Below are 21,486 nucleotides of genomic sequence, written 5' to 3'. Positions count from 1 at the left end.
TTCAATTCTTTGAGTACCCTTGGATTTACTACTCTTTAATTTGTCAATTTTGCTCAGTATATCTTCCAGGTTCACCAAGATGTCTTTCAGTTCCTCTGCATTATCACCCTTGAAAACTATTTCCAGGACAGGCAGATCTCTTACATCTTCTTTCATAAAGACCTAAACAAAGAATTAATTCAGTTTCTCCGCTATGGCCTTTTTCTCCCTGAGTGCCCCTTTTGCCCCTTTGTGATCTAACGGTCCCACGGATTCCCTCACAGGCTTTCTGCTTTTGATATACCTGAAAAAGTTGTTACTGGGAGTTTTAGCCCCTGTGGCAAGTTTCTCTTCATTTTCTCTTTTAGCTTTCTTTATTAATGCTTTGCATCTGACTTTCCAGTGCTTATATTGCTTCTTATTTTCTTCATTTAGGTCCTTTTCCCATTCTTTGAAGGACAATTTTTTGAATGTAATAGCCTCTATTACTTCACCTTATAACCATACTGGCTGTCTTTTTCTCTTCTTACCATCTTTGCACATATGTGGAATGCATCTGGTCTGGGCTTCCTAGATGGTATTTTTGAATAACGTCCACATCTGATTTAGTGTCCTAACCTTAGCAACTGATCCTTTTAGGTTCATTTTAACCATTTTCCTCTTTTTATTATAGTCACCCTTTCGAAAATTAAATACAGCTACAGTAGATTTTCTTTGCGGGTTCATCCCAGAGAGTAGCTCTAACTTGAACATGTTATGATCACTGTTTTCTAGGGGACCCAACACTGCCACCTCTCGCACTATGCCCTGCCACCACTAAGGACCAGATCCAAAATGGTTCCCCTCTTGTCGGTTCCTAGACCAGTTGCTCCAAGAAGCAAATGTTATCTCCCTGGCACTCCATGATGTAACATTTATCCAGTCAATATTTGAGTAATTGAAATCACCCCTTATTATAGTGTTGCCCAATTTGCCAGCTTTCCTAATCTCTGTAAACACATCTTCATCTGTCTGTTCATTCTGTCCCGGTGGATGGTAGTACAGCCCAACAAGAATAATCTTTCCCTTCACACATAGGAGTAGAGGGCAAAATGTGAGCAGCCAAGTATGATGAAACTTGGGAACAACAGGCAGTATAAACAAGGACAAGGATTTTAAACTTTACCCAGGTGGGAAGTCGTGTGATGCTGTGAGCAGAGCAGGATGTATAACTGCTGTGCTCCGGAGGCATCACCTGGATTCACCACAATCCTGCTGACATCTGTGGACATTGCTCAGTTCTGACCCATTAGATTCCCTTACTTCAATGCATGGACAAGTTTGTAATTAAAATCAAGGGTATCATGACTTCTAAGCAACAACTGCACAAATAAAAAGACAAATCAAAAGGCTTGTGATTCAAAAATGGCAGAGAACACGAAGCCTAGTGCATATCCAATTTCAAGTGAGTCGTGGGGAAAGCATTAGACTCCAAATCTGAAAAAAACCTTTGTTCAATTGGATTCAATGCAAAAGATCTAAGGGAATATTCTAAACACATGGGTGGAACTGAAATGTGATAGGATGAGTTGCGGATGTGGAAGAATCAAAGACACTGATTAAAGCTGAAGCGGACAAATTAGATAATCTAGAGAATCATTCAAGGCTTTCATGAAACTATTGCCAAGCACAAACTCGAAAAATGTTGGCTTGATAAAGAATTAATGCCTGCAGAAAGTGCAGGGCCGCTTAGCCTTAAACATGAGCACTGCATGGGTCCTCAATGAGATTAAAATAGACCTAGAATTTATTGCACAGTTTATCAGCTTCACTCACAAGGCAACAATCTGGTGAAAATTGAGAAACATGAACTGACTTAGAATAGACACCAGATTTCTATTTTTCAAGATTTTGTGGCTCCTACAGTGGCTAGTGCAAGGCTTTCAGCCCCATTTGTGCAAATCTGGTGAACAAACTATTTTTCAATTTCCATTACTCAGCTGTACTTCAGACTTTTCATCAGTGTGGAAGCAGTGAATGAACTAGTAAAACAGAGGTCTTGTGACACTATCAGGCTCATTTTCGAAAGAGAAGGACACTTATCTTTCGACACAAATCGGAAGATGGGTGTCCTTCTCACAGGGTCGCCCAAATTGGTATAATCAAAAGCTGAATTTGGGCGTCCCCAACTGCTTTCCATCGCAGGGACGACCAAAGTTCACGGGGGCGTGTCAGAGGCATAGCGAAGGTGGGACTTGGGCGTGCCTCACACATGGACGTCCTTGACCCATAATGGAAAAAAAAGGGTGTCCCTGACGAGCACTTGGATGACTTTACCTGGTCCTGTTTTTCTTACGACCAAGGCACAAAAAGGTGCCCGAACTGACCAGATCACCACCAGAAAGAATCAGGGATGACCTCCCCTTACTCCCCTAGTGGTCAGTAACTCCCTCCCACCTTCAAAAAAATCTTTAAAAATATTTTGTGCCAGCCTGTATGCTAGCCTCAAATGTCATACTCAGGTCCATCACAGCAGTAGGCAGGTCCCTGGAGCAGTTTTAGTGGGTGCAGTGCACTTCAGATAGGCAGATCCAGGCACATACCCCCCTACCTGTTACATTTGTGGAGGAAACAGCGAGCCCTCCAAAACCCACCAGAAACCCACTGTACCCACATCTAGGTGCCCCCTTCACCTGTAAGGGCTATGGTAATGGTGTACAATTGTGGGTAGTGGGTTTTGGGGGGGGGGGGTTGAGGGGCTCAGCACACAAAGTAAGGGAGCGTACCTGGGAGCAATTTGTGAAGTCCACTGCAGTGCCCCCTAGGGTGCCCGGTTGGTGTCCTGGCATGTCATGGGGACCAGTGCACTACAAATGCTGACTCCTCCCATGACCAAAGTGCTTGCACTTGGTCGTTTGTGAGATGGATGTCCTTGGTTTCCATTATCGCCGAAAATCAGAAACGACCAAGTCAAGGGCAACCATCTCTAAGGATGACCTAAATTTCAAGATTTAGGCGTCCCTGACTTTATTATTGAAACGAAAGATGGACGTCCATCTTGTTTCGATAATATGGGTTTCCCCGCCCCTCCACCAATAAGTTTTGCAAGGACGTCCTCAGCAAAACTTGGGCGTCCCTTTCGATTATGCCCCTCCACGGAGCTCATTTTCAAAAGAGAAAAACATCCAAAACGTGGCATAAATCTGCATTTGGATGTTTTTCTCACAAAAACGTCCAAATTGGTATTTTCAAAACCAATTTTAGACTTTTCTATGAAATCCATCAGAAGTGCATTCAATTACAAGGGGGCATGTCAGGGGCATGCTAAGGGTGAGATTTGGGTGTTCCCAACACTTGGACGTTCCCAACACTAACCCTCTCCCACCCCCAAAAATGTGATGTAAAACATCACTTACCAGTCTCTATGCCAGCCTCAGATGTTATACTCAGGTCCATTAGAGCAGCATGCAGGTCCTTGCAGTAGTCTAGTAATGGATGCAGTGCACTGCAGACAGGTGGTCCAAGGTCCCATACCTCCCCCTACCTGTTACACTTGTGGAGGAAACTGTGAGCCCTCCAAAACTCACCAGAAACCCACTGTAACCACATATAGGTGGCCTCTTCACCCATAAGGGCTATGGTAGTGGTGTATAATTGGGGGTAGTGGGTTTTTTTTTGGGGGGGGGGAGGTTGGGGGGCTGAGCAGACAAGATAAGGGAACAATGGTGAGATGTGTATCTAGGAGTGTTTTATGAAGTCCACTGCAGTACCCCCTAAGGTGCCCCATTGCTTTCGTGGGATGTCAGGGGGACCAGCCTACTAAAAATGCTGGCTTGATTTTGTGCGTTTTGCACTTGGGCACTTTTTTTTCAAACCAACCTTCTTTCCTATTCAGATTTTTTTGCAAAACGTCCAAAGTCGGACTTAGACATCATATCCATGATGTAAACGGTCCATGAACTGACCAACTTCCGTAAACTACTGAAAACTTATCTCTTCGACAAGATATATCACAAAGATCAACACATGTAACTGTACAATCTTTCATATATATAGGAATGTCTTATAATGTCTTTTGCTTTAATACAACCATGTATTTCACCACCATGTAACCCAAAACCCTCTGTAAAACCAAATGTATATTCTCTTCTATTTCCAGTATCCACGACGAATTGTAAGCCACATTGAGCCTGCAAAGAGGTGGGATAATGTGGGATACAAATGCAATAAATAATAATAATATTGAAAATGCCCCTCCACGTAAACAGGCACCCTTGGTCTCCAGTTCTTGTACTGGATGGGTTACTTGGCACTTGTAATGTGGCTATACTAACTTTTTTTGTTAAAAGAGAAGAGGATTTAAAAATTTTTTCAAGCAGTCTATTCCTCAAACCTCGAAATCCTGCAGTGGTGAGTTGACATTGAGGGAAGTGTGGATCTCTTGCTTTATTACCTAGCACAGAGCCAATAGCATAACAGATACGTTCTACACGGTCCAGCATGCTGCTTGTGTTACTTGCATTATTCCTGAGGCATTCTAACACAACTGGGGATGAGTTCAACAGAGCAAAGCAGTGATAAAAGAAATGTCAAGAGGCTTAGAGATCCATTAAACTTTAGCTAACGTATCAGCATTGCACTACTAATTGCATTGTAATACGATATGTTATGTCATTTTATTATATTTTCTGTGCTGCCCAATGTTTGACATATAATATTGTATGCTTGTTATCTTGAGATGCTTGTTGTTCATAAACTCTATATTCTTTTAGGGTTTGGCAGGAATTTGGGGGGTCATTTGGATGTAATTTGGGATTGAGGTTGTGTAAGGGGAGATTCTTATAGTGTGCCTCTGGGCTATGTGTAGAATAACCTAATGAGGATTCTTTTGAGGATTAAGTAAGGTGTTTTGGTGGGGTTTAAATGGGATTAGGGGAGGGTAATATAGGAGGTGTAGTTTGTGGGGATTTAGAATACAACAAAGGATTTCAGATCCACTTGTTCTATCAGCGTTAACAGATGGGTGCACTGCATCTGGAGCATGCAAACAACACCATGTGGAGTGGGGTCTGGGTATCCTATCCCAAGGTATGAGGTACTTATTTTTGATTAGATCATGACACAAGGAAATTGACTAAGCATCTGCTGCAAGTTATATCTTGAAATGTCTTGGCTGTGAATCACCAATAAAGAAATATAACATTTAAAGAGCCCTTAAACATCCTGATATTGCAAGAAACTTGGCTCACCAAGGTTGAGTGTTGTAAACTGTAGTGTGATTGGGTTGGAGAGGTAGTCAGTTTTTTGACAGGGAGCATAAAGATAGTACAGCACTACTTTTTCATAAATCATTGTGATATCAAGCTAAAAGCCATTGATACATTTGTTAAGAATGGAAGATTTGAAAGTTTCAGCAGGCTACTACTCAGTGGCTGATTTTTCAGGATATCTGGGAATCATTCTGTGAAATCTTAACTTCTCATGCCCACAGTAAAATATTGAATAATTAGAGTTAGCTTGGAAACCTTGTTCTTTTTTTCTACTTTATTTAGTTTAGTCTGTTGGTAGAGAGAATGGGTGGAGGGAGGAAGGAATATTTATTAGGCTTTATGGGGAGAATAAAGTTACTGCTGACTGGTATATTTCACATCTTACAGTCCTCCAAGGAAGGATCAATCATGCAACGGCAATCATATTCATTTTATTTTTCTTTTGGATTAGTGGATAGGAGGGTGGAGGTGTTAAGATAAGATGCACTGGGAATAACAGGTAGAGTATATAATATTTTCTTTTGCAGGTAACATTTATGTTTTGAAATATGTGGTCATGTTGTTCATTTATGACATATTTTGTTCTACATCTTTGAAGATGTACTTTTTACTGTTTGAATTGTCATGATGCCCAGTGACTAAAAAAGAACACACACATACATACACACACACACACACACACACACACACACACACATATGTGTGTGTGTGTGTGTGTGTATATATATATATATATATATATATATATACACACACACATTCCAAAACAACCGTTGTTCATTTACTATTAAATCTTTATTCAAATATTGCACTTAAACATTTCACTTCAATATCCATTTACTTGTCATAAAATCCACATTACAACCCAAACACTCTTCACCATACCACATTCACTCCATTCACTCTAATCTTCACACATAATATACACTCTTATATTATTATTACACAAATACTATTCCATTATCCACAATTAACATCAAGGATAGCAGTGGCCATTTAATCAAACATTAACCATGCTATAGAATGGTATGCTTATTAGCTATATGTATATGAATCTTGTAGTCAAAGTTCTTTCAATTAGTGACCAATATTCGCCAAAATATATTTTGACCAATGCAAAAATTCATAGACCACCAGAAATCCACTCAATATAGTATAGATTCCATCTTCAAACAGCTGTAATAGGTCCACTTTGCTTCACTCGATCCCCAATATTCTCCTTTAATATCCTTCAATATCCTTTAGAGAAACAGACTTCAGTTCATATCTTTATACTCCATAAATCATTCCCCTGCTGCATATATAATGTCCCATCAACGGACCATACCATCAAAGTATCTCTGATCTCTTCAACTGAAAGCGTCACAGGTTTTAACTTTATAGCGATGCACTTCTTCATCAATAGGACCCTACATGCACGTGTTTCGCTCTTCTGAGCATCTTCAGGGGTCAGATTCTAAATGGACAACAATGCACTATTAAATTCCTAATACAAATCTACCAACTTATAACCAGTTAAAATCATGCTTACTGGCTATCGCAGGCAGTTGGGATCCCAAAAAAAACAGTCATTCCCCGGGTTGTCACGCAGGACGTCCACACATGCGCACTGGCTTAGTCTGGAAGCAGTATTTAACCATCACCATTAAAGGCTTAACCATTCAATTTCCTTGTTAAGACCTTTCAGAGTGACCGTGCCCCACCTAAAAATTAACTGTTGCTCTTTACGTAGCAACATATGTGAGATATTCCCTCCTCTATCAGATTTCACCTGATTCAATATGACAAAACACAGCTAAATGCACTGTGATTGGCTGAGAGAGACCCCTATCTGTGATTGGCTGAGAGAGACCTGAAGGGACATAATCAAAAGGGAGGAACATCCAACTAAGTGGAGCTGTGGTCAAGTGGTTAGAGCACCGATCTAGATCTAGTAAACCAGCGGTGGTCGGTTCAAATCCCACTGGTACTGCTGAAAAAGCCAAGCAAAAATAGTTTTGATTTAGGACATCCCTGAAGAGCACTTGAACATTTTTTTTCTTTTGGGTGGGAGGGGGTTGGTGACCACTGGGGAGTAAGGGGAGATCATCCCCGATTCCCTCCGGTGGTCATCTGGTCAGTTGGGGCCCCTTTTTAAAGCTTGGTTGTGAAAAAAAAGGGACCAAGTAAAACCGGCGAAATGCTCATCAAGGCTGGCTTTCTTTTTTCCATTATCGGGTGAAGCCGGCCTTCTCGTGAGCACGCCCCCATCCCGCCCCTGTCCTGCCTTCACAACCCTACCGACAAGCCCCCTTGAAATTTCACCGGCTCCACGACGGAAAGCAGTTGAAGCCGGCCAAAATCGGCTTTCGATTATACCGATTTGGCCGGTTTCAGGAGATCGCCGGCCATCTTCCGATTTTTGTTGGGAGATTGCCGGCAATCTCTTTCGAAAATGAGCTGGCTTGTCTCATTATATTAGTTTTATGCTCATCTAGGCAAATATTTAAATATTGTGATGTTTGTCCAATATGGACTAGATTCTATACATCATGCCTAAAAAATTGTCACCTAAGCTTATTCTATAAAGTAAATTAGGCACAGACCAGGTGTATTTTATAGCAAAGCACATAGATTTTAGAAATGCCCATGACCCGCCCATTCTATACCTATGGCCATGCCCCCTTTTCAACTATGTAACTTAGAATTTATGCACATCACGTTATAGAATACGTTATAGAATAAATCATGTTATATAGAATCCGGGGGTATATAACTTATTGCAGGGGCAACATATACAGTAAACTGCAAAATCAGTGTGGCATGATAGTTTTATGTTGCATATAGTATTTAGCTATTGTATTGGGATTCACAAATTCAGGTTTTGTCTCAGTTATAGCACACATCTGACATGCACCACATGGGGAATGTCCTCTATCTTTTAACATCTGCCTTTATTCAGAACTAGTTGCTTTGAAGACATGACAAAGGAATTCCACTGTTCCATATGTTACAGTAATCCAGTTTTCAGATTACTAGAGCATGTGCTAGAGTCTTTAAGTCTGTTGGTGGTAGGTTTTCTTGACAAAGTTAATTCTCTAAAAGAAAAAAAAAAAACCCAGGAACATTAACCATAGATAAGCGCTATGGTATAAATCAAAGCTGCAAGTTAGGAAGCTCCCTTAAAACTTGCAGTGAATAATCATAGTGGTGACCCATCAATTGAAGAAAAATATTGGGATTCATTTGTTATACCTAAACCACATGGCATTGAATTTTGCTATATTAAGGACCATTTTATGTTCTTTCAGCCAGTTGGTTACTTCCATCAAGCAGGTTTCTACATATGAAGTGCCTGTGGAAACTGGATCTAAAGAAAAAAAAATCCAGGTCATCTGCTTATATACAAGGGCTTCTTCCTAAGGACTGTATCAGTGTAACTAAAGGAGCTAAAATATTAATCAATACAGTTGCTAATAACAATTTTTGAAAAACTCTAGCTATCATTGGAGAGGAGGTTGACAATGCTCCATATGAAGCAGATACAAAATGCATGTTCCAAGTTTCCAAGTTTATTTCTCATTTGATATATCACCCATTGATAGTGCCATCTGAGTGGTTTACAATAAAATCATTTAAAAGAGAGAAATACAAAATCCAAGAAATTAGTCAAAGGCCTAAAAAGTACAATAAACATACGGAGGATCATCTGTGTTCCAGCCAAATCAAACTTTTAAGTAGGTATCGTTCATTCACGATAACCTTACTGAAAATAGCAAGTTTTTAAACTACATTTAAAACAAACATGAGATTGTTCTTTGCATATTGACAGTGGAAAATTATTCCACAATGACAACTGAAAAAATTGTAATGTGCGTACACTCCAAATGAAATTGATGTATTGAGGGGATATGAAGCAGATCTTTTGAAGTCTGGAGAGATTGCGATAGAGCATAAGGCATAAGATCCTGGTGAAGAAATAACGGGGTTTCAGTAGAATGAATTTTATAAATCAACGTCAGCATTTTATAAGAGATTCTCACAGAAACTGGTAACCATTGTTCTTGTTTTTATAATGGAGTAATCTGGTCTTGATGAATATTCTGAATAAGTTGTAAATGCTTAAGATCTTTCAAGCGGATACCAGAAAAGAGCAAATTACAATAGTCTAAATTGCTCAATACAAAAGAATGTAGAAGCTTATGTATGGCATCCTGAATTAAAAGGGAATGTACTGAGCTAAGTTGTTTAAGTCTAAAGAAACATTTCGGAACCAGAGATTAAATATGAGACTGAAAATTAAGAAAGCTATCTAATTGAATTCCAGTAATTGCTTGGGAAGGAACAACTATCTGGGCACCATCCATAATGGGGGGCACCATCCATAAGGGGGGTTAGCAATAATGAATTTGAAGCAGAACCAATGCTTTTGATTTGGCCACATTCAATTTCAGTTTATGATCACTTAACTACTGTCAACTTGGTCTAATTTACTATTCAAATTAGTTATAGCTGTAGTAGAACAAATATCTAAAGAGCTCAATATTTGAATATCATCTGCATATACACTGGGCATCAGTCCAGTAGACTGAATCAATGCAAACAGTGGCAACAGAAAAATATTAAAAAGCACAGGTGCCAAAATTCCAAGAAACCACATAAGAACGCGATGAGAGATATGATTGAAATCAGGCCAAAGCAGTGTTTGTCAAGCTTATAACATGTAATTAAGCTAATAATAATTCATGAACAACTAAGTCAAGCACCCTGGATAGATCCAAAGAAATTAGGATCACTGATTTGCCCTGGTCAAGATGAGCCCTAATAAAAGTAGTAACACTTAGCATGGCCTACTCAGTAGAATGATTCCTACAAAATCTTGTCTGATATGGATGAAGTATATTTCCATCTTCAAGAAAATCAGAAAGCTGATCAAAAACAAATCCTTCAGTAAGTTTAGACAATATAGGAAGATTAGCTATTGGATGATAAATAGGTGGACCTTAAGAGCTTCTCTTCTGAACTTTTAATTTGGGAATACGAAATGCAACTTTACATATATCTGGTACTAGACCTGATTCTAATGATGCCATTATTATATTGTGGATAAATGGTAGAAATATTGTACATTCTGGATAGCATAGGATCCTGATGATCTGTAGTAAGATGAGCAGAACTAAGTACCTTCTGAACTTGAGTTAATGTAGGAATAGAAAATGTTAATAAACAAATACCAGAGAGGTCGTATGAATCTGTAAGCAAAGACACACATTCAAAGAGAAGGATGAGAGAAAAACAGACTGTAATAAAGAATGAATATCAGAAATTTGTTTCTTAAAAGAATCAGCTGTCTTGATCAGTCAGGACTCAAAGAATCTTCTGGAGATAACAATGAGTTTGTAAGAACGTGAAAGATTTTATAAAGCTTTCCTACTTTTTACATACTTTTACCTACATCAGACATGCCAATCCTCACAGACTATGAAAGAGGCCCATGAGATGGGAGAAGTCTCACACTCATAAGCATTGGAGCTTGGACCACAGTACTGTGAGTATTACTGTTCACTAGGTCCCAGAAACCAGAAAACAGAAGGTACAATGGAGAATGAAGCAGGGCTGACAGGCAGACAGGCTTTCCCAGTTTCTTGCCCCTAGTCTAATAAATGAAAATGAGCAGCAGAAGCTTGGAAGGGGAAATGAAGTGATCAGAGGAATGATTGAGTGGAACACAGAAGCTGAAGTTAATACAAGAATAAGTTGTTGGGGTGGAGGATGTGCATGTGAAATTGAGGCCAAAGGAGGGATGTACTAGTAGGGGAGGAGGCTGAGGCCAAAAGTGGCACAGATCCATATACACTGTAAAGAACATCTTTAGAAAAGTGTGGTCCATACTTTCCAATCTTTATTCATACATAATTCAATCTAAAACAAGATTCCCCAAATGATAATTCCAGAAAGGGACTCCAGAGCATCTGCAATGGCCCCCTTGTATCTTCCTCTCTCCCCCAACCAGTGTGGTAGGGATGGCTTGTGATGAATTTATACCACTGAGAGTGCTAAATCATAATGTTTTGCCCCTTTTATTTGCAAAGCAATATGTATTCAGGTCTTTCCTTGTTGGTAGAGTATACCCACCACCTAGAAAATGTCACTCTTTGGTGACCAATTTTCCTCACTGGGGCAGTACATGTCAGTCTTTTAGATGGACCAACCTTGGTTTCTCTGCCACAGTGGGGATGGAAAAGAATAAAGCATATTTTTACTTAATTAAACATGTGCTCACCTGTTAAAAAAAACCTTAGATTATTACCTCATAATGATTATTCAACCAATTCTCAATAATGAAATACTTCAAAAGGAATGAAAACAAATGCAGAGTACAAACAACAAAAACAAACCTTTAGACATGGAATATCACATTAGATAAGCTACACCCTGTCTTTGGAAAAAAACCTAAAATTAATCATGAGTTTACAAGTTTTACAAATAATCTAACCACTGGATCATTATTATATTACAATGACTGTTTATGGTCTCCACCTATGGAAAATTAGCCAGTATCACCTAGTATCAAAGCCTGCTAGGGTATAAAAACAGCACACCTTTAGAGCCCAGACACCATTTAGAGAATTCTTCATCTTCTCAACCTTCTTCCTTGCTGTACGGTGACAAAACCAATCATGTCTGCAAAGGGTGGTGGCTATCAAAAGCAGCAATGCCAAGACCCGTGCCAAGATCCGTGCCAGAAGACAGCAGATCCATGCAAAGATTGTAAGTAATATAATTTTAGAATCAATTCCTGATGAATATTGTCAATTGTACCAATTAAACTAGTATTTGTTTTGCTTGTAATGTGCGATTATGTTTAGATGCTATTTTTTGTATGTATTTTGAATCTGCCTAGAAACAATAGTGATTTGTGGAATAAAAGTGTTATTCTATAAAAGAAAAATATATATCAGTATAAAAGTCAGTCAGCAAAGTAGTAAAGAAAATGTATTTGTAATAAATAACTGATCGGTCTGGTGAACTTAATAGCTAGATTGCACAAAAAAATCAGCTGACGCTAAATGCTGAGGCACCCATTATATTCCTATGGGTGGGTGTCGTGGAGGGGAATAATCGAAAGGGATGCCCAAGTTTTGTTGAGGGCGTCCTCCCAAAACTTCCCGGTGGAGGGGCGGGGAAACACGTATTATCAAAACAAGATGGACGTCCATCTTTCTTTTCGATAATACAGTCGGGGCCGCCCAAATCTTGAAATTTAGGTCGTCCTTAGAGATGGTCGTCCTTAGACTTGGTCGTTTCTGATTTTCGGCGATAATGGAAACCAAGGACGCCCATCTCAGAAGCTACCAAATGCAAGCCCTTTGGTCATGGGAGGAGCCTTCATTTGTAGTGCACTGGTCCCCCTGACATGCCGGAACACCAGTCGGGCACCCTAGGGGGCACTGCAGTGGATTTTATAAAATGTTCCCAGGAACATAGCTCTCTTACCTTGTGTGCAAAGCCCCCCCCCCAATCCCCCCCCTAAAACTCACTATCCACAACTGTACACCACTATCATAGCGCTTACGGGTGAAGGGGGCACCTAGATGTGGGTACAATGAGTATCTGATGGGTTTTGGAGGGCTCGCTGTTTCCTCCATAAACGTAACAGGTAGGGAGGGGGATGGGCCTGGGTCCGCCTGTCTGAAATGCACTGCACCCACTAAAACTGCTCCAGGGACCTGCATACTGCTATCATGGACCTGAATATGACATCTGAAGCTGGCATAGAGGCTGGCACAAAATATTTTTACAGATGTTTTTTGAGGGTGGGAGGGGGGTAGTGACCACTGTGGGAGTAAGGGGAAGTCATCCCCAATTCTTTTCGGTGGTGATCTGATCATTTCGGACACCTTTTTGTGCCTTGGTCGTTAGAAAAACAGGACCAGGTAAAGTTGTCCAAGTGCTCATTAGGGACGCCCTTTTTTTTCCATTATGGGGTCGAGGACGTCCATGTGTTAGGCACGCCCATGTCCCGCCTTCGCTACACCTCCGATAGGCCCCCTTGAATTTTGGACATCTCTGCGATGGAAAGTAGTTGGGGACGTCCAAAATCGGCTTTCGATTATACCGATTTGGACGACCCTGTGAGAAGGATGCCCATCTTCTGATTTGTGTCGAAGGATGGGCATCCTTCTCTTTTGAAAATGAGCCTGTTAGTGTTTAATGTCAGCTGATTTTTAGCGTGAGCTAGAAAGCTAGCACCCCTTAGTAAAGATTTCCTTAATGTTTTATAAGGTCCTGTTTCATGACCAAATTTGTAACAGTGAACTGGGTTTATTAGTTAATAGTGAAAATTTTTTAATGCTATTAGTAAATTAATACCAGTGATGAAAATCCCTAAATTTAACAATGAGCATATTTAGATCCGTCATGTGGTTTCTATGAACTGTGTAAAGTAGAACGTTTTCAGTTACAGGGTTAATTTGTAAGCAGTGCTATTAAAATGTGGCAAATCTTCTGGTCCTGTTTGATCCTTCTGATAATGAACTGCCTAACCAAAATATTGGCCACAGAAAGCTAGATCTTAAAATTTCATTGGCTATATTTGACCAGGCCTCAATTCATTCTAAAAGAATAAGGTCTGTTATTTTAATCAGTATAATGGAAGAGGCACTAAAAGGTGTTGGTACTGCTATCTGTTCTATCTAACAGTCATGCTCTAAGTGCATTACCATGTGCTATTTGCATATGCATTAGCATTTCTGGCCATGTTAAAACTGGTGAAATTAAAGGGTTATCTGCTGATGTTAAAGTGTGAAGATATACAGACCCTCCTCCCAAATCTGATTAGTTCCTACATTATGGGATCCTTCTACTAAGGTGCAGTAAAAGGGGGCCTGCTCTAGCATCAGTGCATGTTTTTGGGGTGCGCTGAGGTCCCCCTTTACTGCAGTGGGTAAAAGGCTATCTTTTTTTCACAAAAAGAAATGGCTATGCAGTAAGTAAACCACTTATCGCATGGACATTTCGTGGGATGAGCACTTACCACCCCCACTAAAGTGGTAGTAGGGGCTCCCACACTAACCCGGCAGTAACCAGGCGGGGTGCCTGATAACCGCTGGGTAAGCACTGGTGTTACAAAAGTAGAAAATATTTTTGTAGTGCCAGAAATGGCTCGTGCTTGAGGTGGGAACTACTGCTGGGCTATTGAGTTAGCTCCCACAGTGAGCTGGCGGTAGTACCTGACTGATGCTTGACAAAGTGATGGTAGCTCTACCACTGCTTTGTAAAAGTGCCCCTAAGTTACACACACTTAACTAGGGATTTGGTATAATTACTAACCCCAGTTTCTATGAAATTTACAATATGTTAAAAGCCTGAATAAAAAGCCATGTCTTGCCTCCTATTTTGAATTTCTAATATAATAATTTGCTCCTTCAACGTTCAAATGTGTCTCACTGGGATCGTAACCATCTCCTGACGTCACAAACGCAACATCGGGGGGGGGGGGGGGGTTGGAGGGGAGTGGTGGCAACCTTGGGGGGGGGGGGTGAAGGGGTGAGCGGCGGGCGAGATGGGGGGGCATAGCGGCAAGGGCGGGCTCCTGCAATGTTCTAATGTTTCTCACTGTGTTCGTGATGTCAGGAGATGGTTACGATCCCAACTGGTTCAACTATATTAATAATAAATCTACTATAAGAATAACATTAATTTTTTTTTGTCCAGGTTATAATGTTCAATCCTAGTCCAGCTGTCCCTAGCAATATGTCTAATTCTAGATAATGTGGCAATTCTATAAATTGGCACCTCTGTTTAGGTACCCCTATGTCACGCACTTACCCCGGGATTCTATATATCACACCTAGATTTCTGTGTGGAAATCGAAGCATATTCTATAACAAAGCACATAACTTAGGGCCCTGTTTATTAAGGTACGCTAGCGTTTTTAGCACGTGCTAAAAATTAGCATGTGCTAACCGTGTAGACGCCCATAGGAATATTATGGGCATCTACATAGTTAGCGCGTGCTAATGCTTAGTGCGCACTAAAAACACTAACACGTCTCTAGTGTGGCTTAGTAAACAGGGCCCATAATTAACAAGCTAATCAGTGCTGATAATTGGATGTTAACAAGCAATGATCAGCTCTAATTGGCATTAATTAGAATTTACGCTTACTACTTGCTGACCATATTCTGAAATATGGTGCGCATAAATTCTAAGTCATGTGGTTAAAAAGTGGATATGGTTATGGGAGTGGAACGGGTGGGTCATGGGCATTTCTAAAACCTAGGCACATTGTTATGGAATATACCTGCTCCGCGCCTGCACTCAGTGTACTGTACAACATATGTCTAAATTAAAGCACACTTTACAGTACAGAATACACTTTGATGTCCATGTGGAAATCGAGGTGCAATATATAGAATCTAGCCCTTAGCGCCAATTCTATATATGACATCTTGGCGCCAAGATTCTGTTCTGGAATGCTAGCATAAATTGGTATTGGGCATGCACTGGTTTAGGCATTCCCTCTTACACCATGTCAATTTGAATTTGAAGCATCTAAGTGAGCCAAGTGACATTCAGAATTTATAATCTCTATATATAAAACGCACCTCCAACGTTCTATGAGGCAAAGTTACCCAGCATTTCAAGTTAAGTTGGTCACGGTGTAGATCAGTTCTCCACCATGAATGCCTGCCCCGCCCTCACGTCACAACGTGATGATGTAGAGGGCGGAGCACATACACAGTCGGCTGGCCACGCCACCCCCAAAGTCACCACCCCTCACCCCTACGCCCCCCCAAGTTTCCACCACTAACACGCCACGCCCCCAAATCACCACCCCTCACCCCTACACCCCCCCCAAGTTGCCACCACTACCACCCTCCACCCCCCAAACATGTTGCCACCGCTCCCCACCTCCACCCCCACCAAGGTCACAACACCCACTGCTCCACCCCCCCAAAGACGCACCACCCACTGCTCCACACACCCAAACAGGTTGCCGCCGCACAACCCCCTCCCCCGCTCCAACATCAGCTGAGCGCCGCTCCACCCCTCTCTCCGTCCCATAGGAAAACAAAAATAAACAATTTAACCTGCACAAATGCCTTTACGAAGGAAGCAGGGCCCCGCAGACTGCCATCGCTTGTCAGCTGTCCATCCGCTCCTCCTCTCACGTCGCTGCGCACAGCGCTCCTACGGGGTTCACCTCCAGGGGCACTGATGTCGAAGGTGAGAAGAGGGGCAGATGCACAGCTCAGAACTGATGCCTGGCTGCAGGGCCCCGCTTCCTTCGTAAAAACAATTTTGCAGGTTAACTTTTTTATTTGTATTTTTCTAACATACGGAGAGGGGGAGGGGAGCGGCACTCAGCTGATGTAGGACAGAGGCGGTGGGGAGCGCCGGTGACCTGTTTTGGGGGGGGGGGGTGGAGCACTGGCTGGGGCGACCTGGGGGGAAGGTGCAGCACTGGCTGCTGAGACCTCGGGGGTGGACGGGGTGGACGGGGGAGCGGTGGCCATATGTGGGGGGAGGGTGGTACTGGTGGCAACTTGGGGGGCTGTAGGGGTCAGGGGCGATGACTTTTGGGGGTGCAGAGGGGCGGAGGTACACAGTTCTGAGAGGGAGGAGGGGAAGGGGTACTGACACCAAACGGGGAAAGGGGGGGGGGTCCTGAGACCTCAGAGGAGGGGGAGAGGAGGACCAGAGGGGGGGGGGGTCCTGCAACCACACAGAGGGAGCGGGGGAGCTCCAACACACACTATGTCTCACACTATGCCACATTCACACACTCCCACACACTCTCATTCTCACACACACACACTCTCTCACAGACACACTCGCACCCACACTCACTCTCTCTCTGTCACACACACATTCACTCTCTCACTGACACACACTCTCACACATACATAAGCCGAGGAAAACCTTGCTAGCACCCATTTCATTTGTGTCAGAAACGGGCCTTTTTTACTAGTATTCTATATATATACAAGCAAATTGAGACACACCCATGTCCCGCCCATGCTCCTCCCAAATGCATGCCCCTTTGCGCTTAGGCTCTACTATATAGCACCTAATATATCTTTGGTGCACCTAAATGGCGTATATCTCTAGGCTTATAGAATTGCCGCTATATAATTTATAGTCATATCACCTAATAGAGGCCCTTTTACTAAAGGGTTGGCGGTCGGCAACAGGCTTGCCATGCGCTAATCCGGAACTACTGCTGGGCTACCGCAGAAGTCCAGTAGTTCTTACCCCCAGCGCGTGCCATTTCCAGTGCTACAAAAATATTTTCTATTTTTGTAGCACTGGTGCTTACCCAGCGGTAATCAGGCAGCACCATGCGCTGCCCGGTTACTGCCAGATTAGCGTGAAAGCCCTTACTGCCACCTCAATGGGTGGTGGTAAGTGATCCCCCTTGAAATGGCCGTGCGTCAAGTGGTTCAGGTACCGCTTGACCATTTCTTTTCCAGAAAAGAGACAGTCTTATACCTGCTGCAGTAAAAGGGGGCTTCAATGCGCATCAAAAACATGCGATGGCACTAGCGCAGGCCTCGCCCTTTTACTGCAGCTTAGGAAAAGGACCCCACAATGTCTTAACTATACCATTACATGCATACAAACTAATTAAATTATTTCTTTTCTTAATTTCAGCATGCAAGGATGTGCCACAGTGCCAGGACCAGATATCTAAAGGTCAAAGTAAGAGAAATTGCATTTGTAGCAACTTTTATAACTGGGATACTAAATATCTATCTATCTATCTATCTATCTATCTATCTATCTATCTATCTATCTATCTATCTATCTATCTATCTATCTATATACTTTTTTTTTACAACCTGCTAATGTAGTTACTAAAACATTTAAAACAAACTGATAAAAATAATATTTCACTCCACAACTTATTAACTCTGGAAATTGTTGCCAGAGGATGTGGTAAAAGGGGTTAGAATATCTGGGTTTAAAGAGGTTTGAGTAGCTCCTGGAGTACGGTAGACTTGGGGAAATCAACTGCTTCTCCCTGAAGATATGCAGAATGGAATCTATCTGCTCTTTGGGATCCTGCCTGGCACTTATAACCTAGACTGGCCACTGCTGTAAACAGGATCCTTTAGTCTGACCCAGTATGACAATTCTCATGTTCTTAATGCAGGTTTTATTACAATGTAATCAACAGTGTGTGTGGAAGAGAGAATTCACAAGCTTGAGCAAATTCTATAAACGTTTAACTTTTAGCCCTGGATGTTTTGCTTTGTTCCATTATGGCAGAACAAAGCAAGTTTTGGAAATGCCCAAATCACATCCCCAACAAGCCCCCTTGTGATTTGGATGTACTGCAGAGAAAAACATCTCAAATCCAAGTTTTGAAAATCATGATTTGGATATTTTTCAGAGAAAAAACATCTAAATGCCACTTTTTGCCATTTTTGAGACATTTCTCTTTTAAAAATGAACCTCATAATGATTGAATAGGTATAACTTAAAACACATAGAAATTGGAGTTGCATATGGAAATTAACATAATATTGTGTTTAAAAAATAAATAATATACTAATAAAAATATCAAATAAATACATGAAAAAGTAAAAATTTAAACTATTCATACAACGATCAAAACACAAATATGGGAAACATTGAAAATGGAGATATTTTTGGCACATACCAAAAAGGACAAGAAATCCAGCACTTCCTTCATGAAAGCATTCAGTACATATGAATCTAAGGCCAAATGAGTAAAAACAACTTCAAAACAAATAGATCATCAAAAAAAAAAAAAACAAGATGATAAACTCACCAGCAAAGTCTCCTTACAGGCATAGTATTGTAGTGGAATTGGCAAACATGGCTTGTAGCAAGTTTATATGCACAAAAAGGGAGGGGGGAGTGTCAAAGGTGCATATTAAAAGTATAAACATTAAGTAAAAGGCTATAATTGAAACAATTCAAATGGTAGTGATAGCAATAATAAAACAAATACCATTCTGTCCCATACACCATGAGGAAGTGCCTATCAGAGGAGATGGGATGGCAGGGCCTTCAGTGACACAGGCAAGCAGAGGCTCTGTGATGAGCACTACTACAGTACTTTTAAAATTTGGGGTCACCATGCTGGCTGAAAGGGAGGTAGGAAATGGAGAGATGATGGGCCATGGGGTAAGCAGAGGAGGATGGAATAGAAAACAGGATAGCACTAGGAGCAGCAAGATTTTGATAGGTCTAGGTCTTGTGTAGCCAGAGGCGGTACAAGGGTGATGGGCAGTTTAAGCAACCCTTCAGCCTTACCCTCTATAGCTCCCCCCCCCCCCCCAATCATGGACATCACACAAATATTCTACAAAAATGCAGGTTAAAGTATATGCTGAAGGTGTATTTGAGTTTGTGTGGTTGTCAGGATCTATTGCTTTGCTTAGACTGCAGCTGCTTTTTGATGCTAACAAGAAGCTGCTACTCTGGGCTACCGCCTAGTCTTACCTAATGGTTGGGCAGGGCAAGCTTGTGGTCCTTCCCTTAACAATGCTGACCTGAAGAGTTTTTTTTTTTTTTTGGGGGGGGGAGGCATGGTTCCCCTTGCCCTCCCCCCCATGCTACATCTGTGGCAACACAGAGAAAGATATGAAACCTATGCCTGGGTTCCAGTTCACTGAGCCATTTGGAGCTTTGAGGCCTGTGTAAAGGAGTCTGACATCGCATAAGAGTGATATCTACTGGCCAGATTCAGGGAACACACATGGCAGGCTCTGGAATGACAATGATCTGTGGCCTGTGAATAGGGACTTGCTACAGATGCTAAGCTTGGGGGGAGGGGGAGTTGCAAGTTATAGCTCATGATGTTCTACTTTAGTACATTCAAGTTCTCATTTCGCTGGAAACGAAAGCAGCAGGAATAAATAAAAGTAACAAATACATGATTTAACTTTGCCTTAATGCTTCTGTTTCCCATAGATCCATGTGACACAGTCCAGACCCAGTGCCAGCAGGACAAGAGCAAAGGATATCAGAAGTGCTGAGTCAGCGTTGCACTGTTCCCTTCATAAAGCTTATTCATATTAATACCTCCATCAAATAAGATGGTGTGGATTTAGATCTAATATATTATTTACCTTTTATTGGCTCATTAGTCAATGAAACTGCTTTGATTTGCTCTGCATGAAAGGATTAACAAACATAAAATAAAAAGATGATTTTACTTAATCATAAAAAGATCATAATTAGCCTATCTTCATATCAGCTGTCTGATCTATGCTTACCAACTGTTCAAAAATGATTTTGTGACTAAATTAAACAATACATTGTTTATCAATATATCTGCTGTCTTCTGGTCTCTCCTTCTACAGATTCTCTTTAGGGAAGCCTTTTTTTCCTTTGTTCTCTTTATCGAACAATTCAGATCTAACAAGCAGCGTGGTATGGAGTTGCTCTTATACACACCATGCTGATGGTACTTATAGAATACTGTAAGTTACACATGTCCCTGCCACATTCACACAACTGCAGTTTTGCTGGTTCTGTAGCTGGTATAACTATGGGAGTGTAAAGGTAAGGGAACCAATACTGGATTACATTAGTATTCTAAGTAATAAATAGTTTAAATGTTTACGCTTTCCAAAAATACTAGGACTAGGGGGCATGTGATGAAGCTACAATGTAGTAAATTTAAAACAAATCAGAGAAAATATTTCTTCACTCAACGTGTAATTAAACTCTGGAATTCATTGTCAGAGAATGTGGTAAAGACGGTTAGCTTAGCAGAGTTTAAAAAAAGTTTGGACGGCTTCCTAAAGGAAAAGTCCATAGACCATTATTACATGGACTTGGGGAAAATCCACTATTTCTGGGATAAGCAGTATAAAATGTTTTGTACTTTTTGGGGATCTTGCCACGTATTTGTGACCTGGGTTGGCCACTGTTGGAAACAGGATGCTGGGCTTGATGGACCTTTGGTCTTTCCCAGTATGGCAATACTTATGTACTTATAATAGAAATAGAAAATAAGATGATACCTTTTTATTGGACTAACAATACATTTTTTAAATTAACTTTCAAAGGCAATACCACCTTCTTCAGATCAGAAATGAGCGAATGACGGCAGATATCAAACTATACCAGTGAAACATAAAAACATTCCAGTGACAGTCTCACAGGGAAAAGTGTGTGGGTGGGGGAGGGGGAGGGGGTGGAACAGGGAGAGATAGGTGGGTGATCAGAGGGTGACAAAACAATATAATTTTGTAGTTTATAATTTGATAGGAAACACAGATCCTTGTTAAGTC

General features: G+C 41.2%; 1 long non-coding RNA gene across 1 annotated transcript; it reads left to right on the top strand.

Annotated features, from left to right (window-relative positions):
• The first annotated feature begins 11,812 nt into the window (after positions 1–11,812).
• On the top strand, positions 11,813–20,518 carry LOC115470308. Its single transcript, XR_003942177.1, has 3 exons — positions 11,813–11,978; positions 17,867–17,914; positions 20,159–20,518. It is a non-coding gene; the product is annotated as an uncharacterized LOC115470308 (long non-coding RNA).
• Positions 20,519–21,486: the final 968 nt, after the last annotated feature.

This window comes from Microcaecilia unicolor, chromosome 5 (genome assembly GCF_901765095.1).
Source record: "Microcaecilia unicolor chromosome 5, aMicUni1.1, whole genome shotgun sequence".
Taxonomy (NCBI): Eukaryota; Metazoa; Chordata; class Amphibia; order Gymnophiona; family Siphonopidae; genus Microcaecilia; species Microcaecilia unicolor.
Note: the sequence above shows the minus strand (reverse complement) of the source record. Positions and strands in the feature narration are given on the sequence as shown.